This window comes from Phyllobates terribilis, unplaced genomic scaffold (assembly GCF_046119375.1).
Source record: "Phyllobates terribilis strain yellow unplaced genomic scaffold, ASM4611937v1 Scaffold_49__1_contigs__length_9717188, whole genome shotgun sequence".
NCBI lineage: Eukaryota > Metazoa > Chordata > Amphibia > Anura > Dendrobatidae > Phyllobates > Phyllobates terribilis.
The window spans coordinates 8304163-8316580 of NW_027362809.1; the positions used below are offsets into that span (position 1 = coordinate 8304163).

The 12418-nt window shown below is 40.9% G+C and overlaps 1 pseudogene; it reads right to left on the minus strand.

Moving 5' to 3' along the window:
- Window positions 1-12418, minus strand: part of LOC141191651 (uncharacterized) — a 147852-nt pseudogene that overhangs the window by 59469 nt on the left and 75965 nt on the right.

Consider the following 12418-nt stretch of genomic DNA (forward strand, 5'->3'; position numbering starts at 1 on the left):
AGATTTGGGGGCTGCCTAAAACACCAGAAGTGAGGGATCTGGAAATATAGATTGTAAGCGGGCATCTTTTTGTAATAATGGTTGTAATTTCCATGCAGCTCCCCTTAGCACCTCGAGATTTGGATTGTAGGTGACTACTAGAGGCACCAGGTTGCTTTCTTGTTCAGTTCTGAAATGTACGAGATGATTCCTTGATATTCTGGTGGCTCTTGCAATCTGGTTTCAATTGTTCTTGGATGGTAGCTCTGGTTTAAAAAGGTCTGAGGCCACCAAGGTGTTTGTCTCTGTCCATAGGGTTGGAACATATCTGATTGTATCTGATGGCTTGACTATAGACCATAGAGTTTTTTTGTGTTTTGGATGGAAACTAACCCATTTAAGGTATGTTGGACGGTCAATTGGCTTATGGTACAGGGACGTCTCTATTTCATTGTTTTGTACCTTAATAAAGGTGTTCAAAAAGTTAATTTCAGTACAGGAATGAGTAGTTGAGTGATAAGTTGATGGTGGGATGAAATTGATTAAAGTGTTCATGGAATGTTTAGCTGTTGCTCGGATTCTGTCCAGAGGATTAAAATATCGTCAATGTAACGGTAGTAGACAAGAGGCCTGATGGGACATGAGGACAAGAAGTCACTTTCAAGCTTGACCATTAAAAGATTTACATACTGTAGAGCTATTTTACTTCCCATTGCTGTACCAGTCTCCTGTAGATATATATTGTTATAAAATTCAAATAATTGTGGGTGAGGATGACTTTTGGACGTTTCACCACAAAGGAGAAACTATCCTCCTGATCTGTTTGCTGTCCCTCCCAGTATAATTTCCTTCTACCACTATTAGGTTTCTGGGAAGTTATACTTGTTCATTTTATTTTTGGTTCTCATTAGCTTGCCTTCTTTTCCCTATATGAATGTGTTCTAGTTTCTCACTCAGGGTTTTCATATCTTACTTCACACTTTCATTTCCCCTTGTTGACAGTGTGTTGCTTCCTCCCCTCTGGTTCTTCAGAAGGTACGAGAAACTCCTCAACTGCGTCCAAGGTGGTGTTTTCAGTTGTGCAGCTAGGGCCTTTCTAGTCTCTACAGCGACCAGTTGGGTATAGTTGCAGCATTCTTCCCTGTGTGGGTTCTCCGGTGGCTATCAAGATGCACTTTCTGGTTAAAACATTTCCCACATTTTGAACATGAAAAAGGCTTCTCCCCTGTGTGAGTTCTGTGATGTTTAACAAAATCTGATTTCGGTATAAAACCTTTCCCACAATCTGAACATGTGAAAGGCTTCTCCCCTGTGTGAGTTCTCTGATGTGTATTAAGAGTCGATTTCTTTGCAAAACATTTTCCACATTCTGAACATGAAAATGGCTTCTCCCCTGTATGAGTTCTCTGGTGCTTAACAAAATCTGATTTCTGATTGAAACATTTTCCACATTCTGAACATGAGAAAGGCTTCTCCCCTGTGTGAGCTCTCTGATGTGTATTAAGAGTCGATTTATTTGCAAAACATTTTCCACATTCTGAACACGAAAATGGCTTCTCCCCTGTATGAGTTCTCTGATGTGTATTAAGAGTCCATTTCTTTGCAAAACATTTCCCACATTCTGAACATAAAAATGGCTTCTCCCCTGTGTGGGTTCTCTGGTGCTTAACAAAATCTGATTTCTGATTGAAACATTTTCCACATTCTGAACATGAGAAAGGCTTCTCCCCTGTGTGAGTTCTCTGATGTGTATTAAGAGTCCATTTCCTTGCAAAACATTTTCCACATTCTGAACATGAAAATGGCTTCTCCCCTGTATGAGTTCTCTGATGTGTATTAAGAGTCCATTTCTTTGCAAAACATTTCCCACATTCTGAACATAAAAATGGCTTCTCCCCTGTTTGGGTTCTCTGGTGCTTAACAAAATCTGATTTCTGATTAAAACATTTTCCACATTCTGAACATGAGAAAGGCTTCTCCCCTGTGTGAGTTCTGTGATGGTTCATAAGATTTGATTTCTTCGTAAAGCATTTACCACATTCTGAACATGAAAAAGGCTTCTCCCCTGTGTGAGTTCTCTCATGTGTATTAAGATGTGATTGCTGTATAAAACCTTTCCCACAATCTGAACATGAAAAAGGCTTCTCCCCTGTGTGAGTTCTCTGGTGTTTAACAAAACCTGATTTTTGGTTAAAACATTTTACACATTCTGAACATGAAAATGGCTTCTCCCCTGTGTGAGTTCTCTGATGTGTATTAAGAGTTGATTTCTTTGCAAAACATTTCCCACATTCTGAACATGAAAATGGCTTCTCCCCTGTGTGAGTTCTGTGATGTTTGATAAGATTTGACTTCTCTGTAAAAGATTTCCCACATTCTGAACATGAAAAAGGCTTCTCCCTTCTGTGGATTCTTTGGTGGCTATCAATATTCGTTTTCCATTTAAAACATTTCCCACATTCTGAACATGAAAATGGCTTCTCCTCTGAGTGAGTTCTCTGATGTCTGATAAAAGTTGATTTCTCTGTAAAACATTTCTGACATTCTGAACATGAAAATGGCTTGTCCTGTGTGTGAATTCTCTGGTGACTAACAAGATCTGATTTCTTGTTAAAACATCTTCCATACTTGGAACAAAAAAATCTATTCTTTGCTGTGTGAATTTTTTGATGTTTAAGAAAACATGTTTCAAGGGAAAAACTATTTCCATATTCTGAATGTGAAAATGGCTTCTTTGCATTAGGAGCAATTCGTTTTTTAATGCTTATTTTGTTACTTTGATTTTCCTTAGCAGTCGGTAATGAATCAGAAGATAGGAACGGTTTCAAAGGATTAGATGACAGATCTTTGCTGTGAAGAGATGATGGTATATCTGAAGTAATGGCATTCATTTCAGTTGTATCCTGTGGGATCTCAAAATCATCTGATTTGAAAACTGAAGATGTCAGCTGTCCCTCTGATCTCCTGGTACAGTCAACTGCCAAGAATAAAACCAATTATTATTTTTGAATTAAATATTCTTGAATTTTATATTTTTGAACATTTCTACTTAAACTGTCCATAAAAATGTAATTAGTTCAAAGTCTAATAGAAAACCTCATAGGATGAACCAGTAGAGCGTGGTGTTCAACTATTTGTTCATTCTGCCTCCCAAATATGGAATGAAAAGATACCAAACAATTTTATGTAGGCGAAAATAATACCAATAAAAACTTCTATTCATCCAGCAAAAAAAAAAAAAGTTCCCCACTAAGGTCCAACATCTCTTCAATGGAAAAACAGAGGTTTCCACATTATTAGTGGCTCAAAGGCTCTTGAAAAGCAACATGGCTTCCATAATCCAATTCAACAATAACCCTCCTCTCAAAGTTAAATCTCCACTCACTTCTGAGCCTTGCAGTGTACCTAAACCACATAGCATCCATCCCACTTAAATTTACAGTGTGTGTTTCTCCTGTAGCACAATCTGGGCACTATGTGTTGAGTAATAACATGGAAAATGTGCAATTTTCACTCTCCAACATCCACTCTGTGCTAATTTCTGGAAAATGCCTGTGGAGTCAAAATAGTCAATATTCCTATAGATTAATTCACTGAGGGTTATCATTTTCAAAATGGTGTCACGTTATGGGGATTTCTACTTCCCTGGCTTTCTGCCATTTTGTTATATTAGGGCTTCTGCAAAAGATGTGTCCCATCTCCTCTGGGATCTGCTCCTGCAACGTCTGCTTCTGTCACCAGGAGCTGCCTTATTAATTCTGCAGGTGGCGCTGGTGATGGAGGAGATGTTGGAACCAGAAGCTCTGGGCGGCGCGGGCTCTGTACAGCCACTAAGATTAGGATGCTTGGAACCAGTAGTACCATCCAGTCTTGCAGTATGAGTGTGTGTGCTGTCAAGCTGAAGTAATCTTCTTCCTGCTTCAGCCAATTGGAAAACACCACACCCTACTAAAGCTCGAAGCATATTGCCAGAAGTTGCCAGATACTGCCTTGTTTTTCTCTGGTTCAGTCCTCTGTGCTCCTCTCTCGGCTTGTGTATTTGTTACCTGTTGTGATCCTGACCCGTTTACTAACTACTCGTGTCTTCTGATTTTGTATCTTCTCAACCCTTCTGGTTCTGACCACTCTTCTTGTCATATCACTCCACAGAACAGCAGGTAACACCGTGGTTCAAGCCTATGTGTGACATGCAGAAGTAGTGCTGTTGCTTTAAAAGCATTCAGCAACTATTAGAAGTAACACAAGCACATGAGACAGGAAGTGTTCTGCTCCAGAAGCATCCAGCAACTAGAGGGGTTAACACAGTCACAGAAGAAGGGGAGTGTTTTATCAGAGCCCCAAGGGGATTGTGGGGAAGTTGTTTACTGTCTGGCTGGAGCCAAAGAGAAAGGTGGTGTGTGTGATCTGTATCTCACAGAAGCGCCCATGCAAGTGAAAAGGATTCAAGTCAGGAGTGAAGCCAAGCACAGGTCAGTTTGAGTTCCTGAACTAGCAGTGCAGAGTATTGTCAGGCAGAAAGATAAGGACTGGAAGAAATGGTGTCACAGGGATCATCTACCTCAGCAAACCTTCCCCCCCTCCTCCATCTCACTGTGATGTTAAGAATGATGTGTTCATTAATGTGCCTTCTCATTAGAACTGTACTGTCCTGTACTACTGGGAAGACTGTGAACTGCTGTGCTGCTAAGGATACTGGACAGTTTGTCACTGGCGCCTGTTGCTCATAAGACTTAACTTGCACTGGCTGTGCGGCTTCTTATTAAATGCTATTAAATGCTATCTGAACCTAGTGGCGTGCGTGTAACATGTGGGTCTCCGTGTCAGTCCAGATCCATGTATAGGTGTTAACGCCTTTAATTTACAACCCAAGCCTGTTTTCACCTTCATTACTGGGCCAAATTTTACAATTCTGACAAGTGTCACTTTATGTGGTAAAATTTCTTCAATATGACTTTCGTTTATTTGTTAAAAAAATGGAAATTTGGCGTAAATTTTGAAAATGTTGCAATTTTCAAAGTTTTAATTTTTATGTCCTTAAATTATAGTTAATAAATAAAATTTCCCATATTTCCCACAGTTTGGGCGTGGCTGGGCTCAGAAGGGAAGGAGCGTCATTTGACTTTTTGAATGTAAAATTTGCTGAAATAATTTGTGATGCCATGTCACATTTGTAGAACCCCTGGTGTGCCTAAACAATGGAAACACCCCACAAGTGACACTATTCTGGAACCTAGAGCCCTCTGGAAACTTATCTAGATGTGTGGTGAACATCTTGAACCCCCAGGTTCTTCACAGAAGTTTATAATGTTAGGCTGTGAAAATATAGAAAATCACAATTTTCCCACAAAAAATGTCTTTCAGCCCCAAAGTTTGCATTTTTACAAGGGTAACAGGAAAAATTGCACCATGCAATTGGTTGTGCAATTTCTTCTGAGTACGCCGATGTCCAATATGTGGACAAAAATTACTGTTTGGGTGCACGGCAGGGCTTGGAAGTGAAGGACTGTCATTTGAGTTTTTGAACAGCGATACCACATTTATTTCACTTTTTGATGCAGGAGCATTGCTAAGCTTTACAAACTGTCAGCGCTGCACTGATAGACAAACTTGCTCTGAGCATGGTGTAACAAGTTTGCTAGTTCTGGTGACCGGAGTGTTGTCATGACGACATAGATTCACCATGGCAATGTAGCGTGGGCGCAGATCAGAGTGCAGAGGGGGCTCCCTTCCTCTGCCTGCCTTCTAAATGCTGCGATCGATGTCCATCGCAGCATTTAGGGAGTTAAAGTGCCGGGAGCGGTGCCCTAAGCTGACACCAGGCGGCGATCATGCGCGCACAGCTTCTGAGCTCGTAAAGTCGCCTGGACGTATTCATACGTTCAAGGTCAGTAACTACTTACCGACCTGGATGTATGGATACGTTCAAGGTCGAGAAGGTGTTAAAGGCTGATGACAGATCCCAGGGATCTGGAAAACGGAGAAGATAGCGCCAAGCCTGTTCGTGGTAGACATGTTTTGAGCTGCCAGGTGACCATGAACAGCGTCCCCACTACATTGTGTCTACAAACTATTCCAGCAAAATCTACATTCAAATAGCTAAATGTTGCTCCTTCCCGTCTTAACCTGCCATGTGCCCAGATAGTAGTGTACAACCATATATAGGGTATTGTCCGATTCAAGAGAAGTTGGAAAATAATTTGTAACCTCCATTTGTTTCTTATTATCTTTTGTGAAGAATTCGAAAGTTATCATAAAATGAAGGGACAAACATCAGATCTGAAAAATGGGCCCAGATAGGAACACAAAACTGGCAAGAGGAAGGGGTTAAATCAGTATTTTGGGCAGTAACTACTGAAGTAAAAAACTGAGTATAGACAATAACACATCTACTGAAATGATCAAACTCAACAGCCTTCATCAGTAATAAATGAGTAACTAGTGGTGAAACCTCTCTGGGCTAATTAGAGTATGGGGCTCGGTGGCACTTGGCAATCTAAACTATCGTAAGGGACAATATTTTCTATTAGATGAGTTTCAAGAAGAAATATTAGACGTTCAAAGAGAACTTTTTATAATAGTGCAGAGCTGAGGTGTCTTAAATTTAGCTTAGAGATACAGTGGGTACGGAAAGTATTCAGACCCTTTTAAAATTTTCACTCTTTGTTTCATTGCAGCCATTTGATAAATTCTAAAAAGTTCATTTTTTTTCTCATTGAAGTCCACTCTGCACCCCATCTTGACTGAAAAAAAAACAGAAATGTAGAAATTTTTGCAAATTTATTAAAAAAGAAAAACTGAAATATCACATGGTCATAATAAGTATTCAGACCCTTTGCTCAGTATTGAGTAGAAGCACCCTTTAGAGCTAGTACAGCCATGAGTCCTCGTGGGAATGATGCTACAAGTTTTTCACACCTGGATTTGGGGATCCTCTCCAGTTCTGTCAGGTTGGATGATGAACGTTGGTGGACATCCATTTTCAGGTCTCTCCAGAGATGCTCAATTGGGTTTAGGTCAGGGCTCTGGCTGGGCCAGTCAAGAATGGTCACAGAGTTGTTCTGAAGCCACTCCTTTGTTATTTTAGCTGTGTGCTTAGGGTCATTGTCTTGTTGGAAGGTGAACCTTCAGCCAAGTCTGAGGACTAGTGCACTGTAGAAGAGGTTTTCATCCAGGATATCTCTGTACTTAGCCGCATTCATGTTTCCTTCAATTGCAACCAGTCGTCCTGTCCCTGCAGCTGAAAAACACCCCCATAACATGATGCTGCCACCACCATGATTCACTGTTGGGATTGTATTGGGCAGGTGATGAGCAGGGCCTGGTTTTCTCCACATATACAGCTTAGAATTATCACCAAAAAGTTCTAGCTTCATCTCATCAGACCAGAGAATCTTATTTATCATAGTCTGGGAGTCCTTCACGTGTTTTTGAGCAAACTCTATTTGGGCTTTCATATGTCTTGCACTCAGGAGAGGCTTCCGTCGGGCCACTTTGCCATAAAGGCCCGACTGGTGGAGGACTGCAGTGATAGTTGACTTTGTGTAACTTTCTCGCATCTCCCTACTGCATCTCTGGAGCTCAGCCACAGTGATCTTGGGGTTCTTCTTTACCTCTCTCACCAAGGCTCTTCTCCAACGATTGCTCAGTTTGGCTGGACGGCCAGGTCTAGAAAGACTTCAGGTGGTCCCAAACTTCTTCCATTTAAGGATTATAGAGGCCACTGTGCTCTTAGGAACCTTAAGTAATGTAGAAATTCTTTTGTAACATTGGCCAGATCTGTGCCTTGCCACAATTCTGTCTCTGGGCTCCTTGGGCAGTTCCTTTGAGCTCATGAATCTCATTTGGTCTGACATACACTGTGAGCTGTGAGGTCTTATATAGACAGGTGTGTGCCTTTCCAAATCAAGTCCTATCAGTTTAATTAAACACAGCTGGACTCCAATGAAGGAGTAGAACCATCTTAAGAAGGATCACAAGGAAATGGTCAGCATGTGACTTAAATATGAGTGTCTGAGCAAAGGGTCTGAATACTTATGACCATGTGATATTTCAGTTTTTCTTTTTCAATAAATTTGCAAAAAATTCTACATTTCTGTTTATTTTCAGTCAAGATGGGGTGCAGAGTGTACTTTAATGAGAAAAAAATGAACTTTTTAGAATTTACAAAATGGCTGCAATGAAACAAAGAGTGAAAAATTTAAAGAGGTCTGAATACTTTCCATACCCACTGTATATCATGGCATAGGTGTAATGTTTTTTGTATAGTTTATCGCCATCCTGTTTGAACTTAGTCGGTTTTAAAATAAATTGAAAAGTCAGAATATTATTGTGTTATTGTACAGAAATTCACACTTGGCCCTCACTGCACATTTAATGTTGTCGATCATAAAAGTGACGTTTGGCCAGAAAGACTGGACCTGGTCTTGTAGGGACCATATGAGCGCATTCAGCAGCACAGAAGGGAGAGAAGGTAGATTCATCCAATAAGATATCAGGGATCTAGGAAGGACCAGCATCATTACCCTCCGCTTTCTCTCACAGGCCCATCATAATATTTTTCTTCAAGTGATTTTTTAACTTGTCAGCACATTCTACGTACGCTGTCATTTGGCTTTGTAGTTTACAGATCTGGGCAGGTAACGGTCAGCGTCTCCTAATCCCAGGGGGTAGGTGGATCTTCCTGGTTTTAAGTTCTATAGAAAAGGGCTTTCAACGACTTAAGTCATTTGAACAGTTTTAGGTGGTGGAGAATGTTGTGGTCTAGCGGCAAAATTGTGATCACATGATTGTGATACGGCCGGACTACACCACCGATAAAGCAGCCACAGCCGGTGACTGAGAAGAATCTGTGACTTCTCTGCATTTAGTGGTCACTACTCACCTGGGTAGTCATATGTAGGAATCTCCTCTTTACACCGCTCATCACCCCTCACATATGTCTCTGTAGTATTAATATGGGTCAGATCTTCACCCTGAAACAAATATTATAAAAGTCACAGACAGATGGAGAAGTCACATGTATGATCGGTTCTAATCCTGCCATCTCCACCGTTCTCATTACACAAGTATAAAACATATAATACTGGTGGATAAAACAAGACTGAACACAAGACCTTCACAGCCGTCTACACATCATAGGGGAGATCTCATGACACCTTCTCTCCATCTACCTGATGATCCTGAGGAACATTGGGATCTTCTTGTTTACAGTCCTGTGGAAGAAGAGGACGGGGACATCTGTCTGGTGTTGTCCTCTTACTGGATAGATCTGGAGGAAACACATACAGGGACGGAATTCATTCTTTACATACAGATAATTATAGGCCGTGTGTATTTAGTCCGGTCTATTACCTGGTGATGTGAGGGGCTGGGGAACCTCCATCATGACGTCCTTGTACACATCTTTGTGTCCTTCTAAATACTCCCACTCCTCCATGGAGAAATAGACAGCGACATTCTGACACCTTAAAGAAACCTGACACATACAATGATACCGTCATCCCCCCGATCCCTTCATAGCGTTACTGTATAATGTCCCAGCATTCCCAGCAGTGTCACCTCTCCAGTCAGCAGCTCAATCATCTTGTAGGTGAGTTCTAGGATCTTCTGGACATTGATGTCCTCATGTATCAGGGGGTGAGATGGAGGCCCTGTGATTGGGCTCAGGGTTCTTCCCCATCCCTCAGACACAGGGTCCTGACAGCGCTCACTAGAGGTCTTCTTCACTACTGTGTAATCCTGGTTATGGAGAGACACATTAATAAATCTCCCTCCAGACATTTCCAGAGTCCTCACCTCTCCAGTTCTGTCCATCTGTTATTCCCATAGATAAGAATGATGTAATGTGACGTCATCAGAACCTCTCACCTCTCCAGTAAGCCGGAAGAGGATCTCTAGGGTGAGGTGTATTATCTTCTCTGCCATCTTGTCTCTGTCCATATCCATTTTTGATGGGTAAATCTAGAAAATTCTCTTTAGATAGACGATGTCCACTGAGGGGATCCGATATTGTAGAGACCTGAATGAGAAGATGATGAGCCGATGTAACATCATAAAAATCCTGTGTAATAATACAATTACTGGAGACAATAAGGGAAATATATCAGGTGATAGAACGTGTAGATGTTGTATTCTCAACTCTTGTATGGACTGGAACAAAAGTTGAATTGCTGACTAAGACATCTCCTTCATGCATTTTTCAGTGTTTGTCATGCCCGAATTGTTTGAGGATTATTAACCCCTTCCCGACATGCGCCGTATATATACTGCTCTGCGGGAGCTGCATTCCCACAAAGAGCAGTATATATACGGCACAGTGATCACACAGGCTCACGCTGTGCGCCGCCGCGATCACATGCGGGTGTCAGCTCTATGTGACAGCTGACACCACGCAGCAATGCCTACGATTGATGCTAGCACCAACCGCGGGCATTTAACCCCTGTGATGCTACTGTCCATAGTGACAGTGACATTGCAGGGCATTGCAAATGGAGTGGGCTCCCTCTGTGCTTCCATCAGCACAATGCGATGCGATCATGTTGTGCTGATGGTCTCCATGATGACACCCGTCACAAGATGGCCGTGGGATCCTTTAGGGTCTTCAGGGAAAGTGGCCTCTCAGCACCTGTCAGATGCTAATCTAATGCTCTGTAGTGCAGATGCATTGCAGACTATTAGATCAGCAATCTGTCACTTTGAAATTGATTCCCCATCCTGGAACAATGTAGAAAAAAAAGTTAATAAAAATTATAAAAATAGAAAAAGAAATGACAAAACAACGAACAAAAAAAAGAAAAAATATTAATCCAATAAATACATTTATTTATGTAAAAAAAAATAAAAAAATAAATACACTTATTTGGTTTTGGCGCGTCTGGAACGACCCATCTTATAAAACTGTCCAACCAGTTAATCCCTTCAGTGAACACTATAAAAATAAAAATAAATAAATAAAAAACAAGGCAAAAAGCTATGCTTCATCATATTGTCGAGCAAAAAGTTCAATAAAACGCAATAATAAAGATGTAAAATAAAAATGGTACCACTGAAAAGGTCATCTTATCCCGCAAAAAAACAAGATTCCATACAGCTTCATCAGCGGAAAAATAAAAAAGTTACAACTCTCAGAATAAAGCAATGCAAAAATAATTATTTTTTATATAAAATAGTTTTTATTGTGTAAAAGAGCCAAAACATAAAAAAAAGATATAAGGTGGTATCGCTGTAATCGTAATGACCACATGAATAAAGCTGCCTTATCTATCTTACTACACGCAAAACGGCATAAAAAAAAAACAAAAAAACAATTCCTGAATTGCTGGTTTTTGTTCATTCTATCTAGAAAGCAATCAAAGAGGGTCATGTGCCTAAAAATGGTACCAACACAAATGTCAACTCGCCCCATAAAAAACAAGCCCTCAAATGACGCTGTCGGCTGAAATATGGAGAAATTATAGCTCTCAAAAGAATTATAGCTCTCAGAATATGGCAATACAATAACTAATTTTTGCAACAAAAAAAAGCAGTTCACATTTATCCTATGCTCTGTGCTGAGCACATACACTGGGGTTTCCACTCAGATCCGTCATTGTTATTAGAAATATAGGGGCTTCAACGTTACTAATAGCAAAAAGTCTCTGGAAAAGCACCATGGCTCCTCACCCCTCCAAAAGAAATCCAGGGAATTCAAAGTTCCCAAATACAAATGCAAAAATGTCCTCATCCTTTCTGAACTCCAGTGTGTCTAAACCACATTTAGAGTCCACATGTTTGGCATTTCTGTAGCAATGCGGGTCAGCCTAACTTACAGGTGCATGTCTCCAGAAGCATGAGCTGGACATAACGTACTGGTCACTGCAAGGTAATAGTCACTACAACGGCAGTGTGCAATTTTCACTCAGCAACATCCACTGCTGCTTGTTTCTGGAAAACACCCATGGAGTCACTTCTAGCACTTAGAGGCTCTGTATATGGAGTCTGCAAACTATTCTAAGAAAATATGCACTCCAGGAGGCAAATAGCGCTCCGTCCCTCCCAAGTCTCACCGTGTGGCTAAGCAGTACTGTACAGCCACATATGGCGTATTTCTACATTCTGCCGAAACTGTAAGATACATTTTGGTGACATTTTTACCCATTTACCAGTGTGAAAATGTAAAATCTGGGGCTAAAACAAAATTTTGGTGGTAAAAAGTTAAATTATTTTTTCTTTACTGCCTAATGGTATAAATGCTGTGACACACCTGTGGTGTCAATATGATCACTGCATCTTTAGATGTATTCATTGAGAGGTGTAGTTTGTAAAATGGGGTCACGTATGGGGGGGTTCTGCTGATCTGGCACCTCAGGGGTTATACCAGTGACATGGCACCCTCAAACCAGTCCAGCCAAATCTGAACTCCAGTATGGTGCTTCTTCCCTTCTGAGCTTTCCCCTGTGCA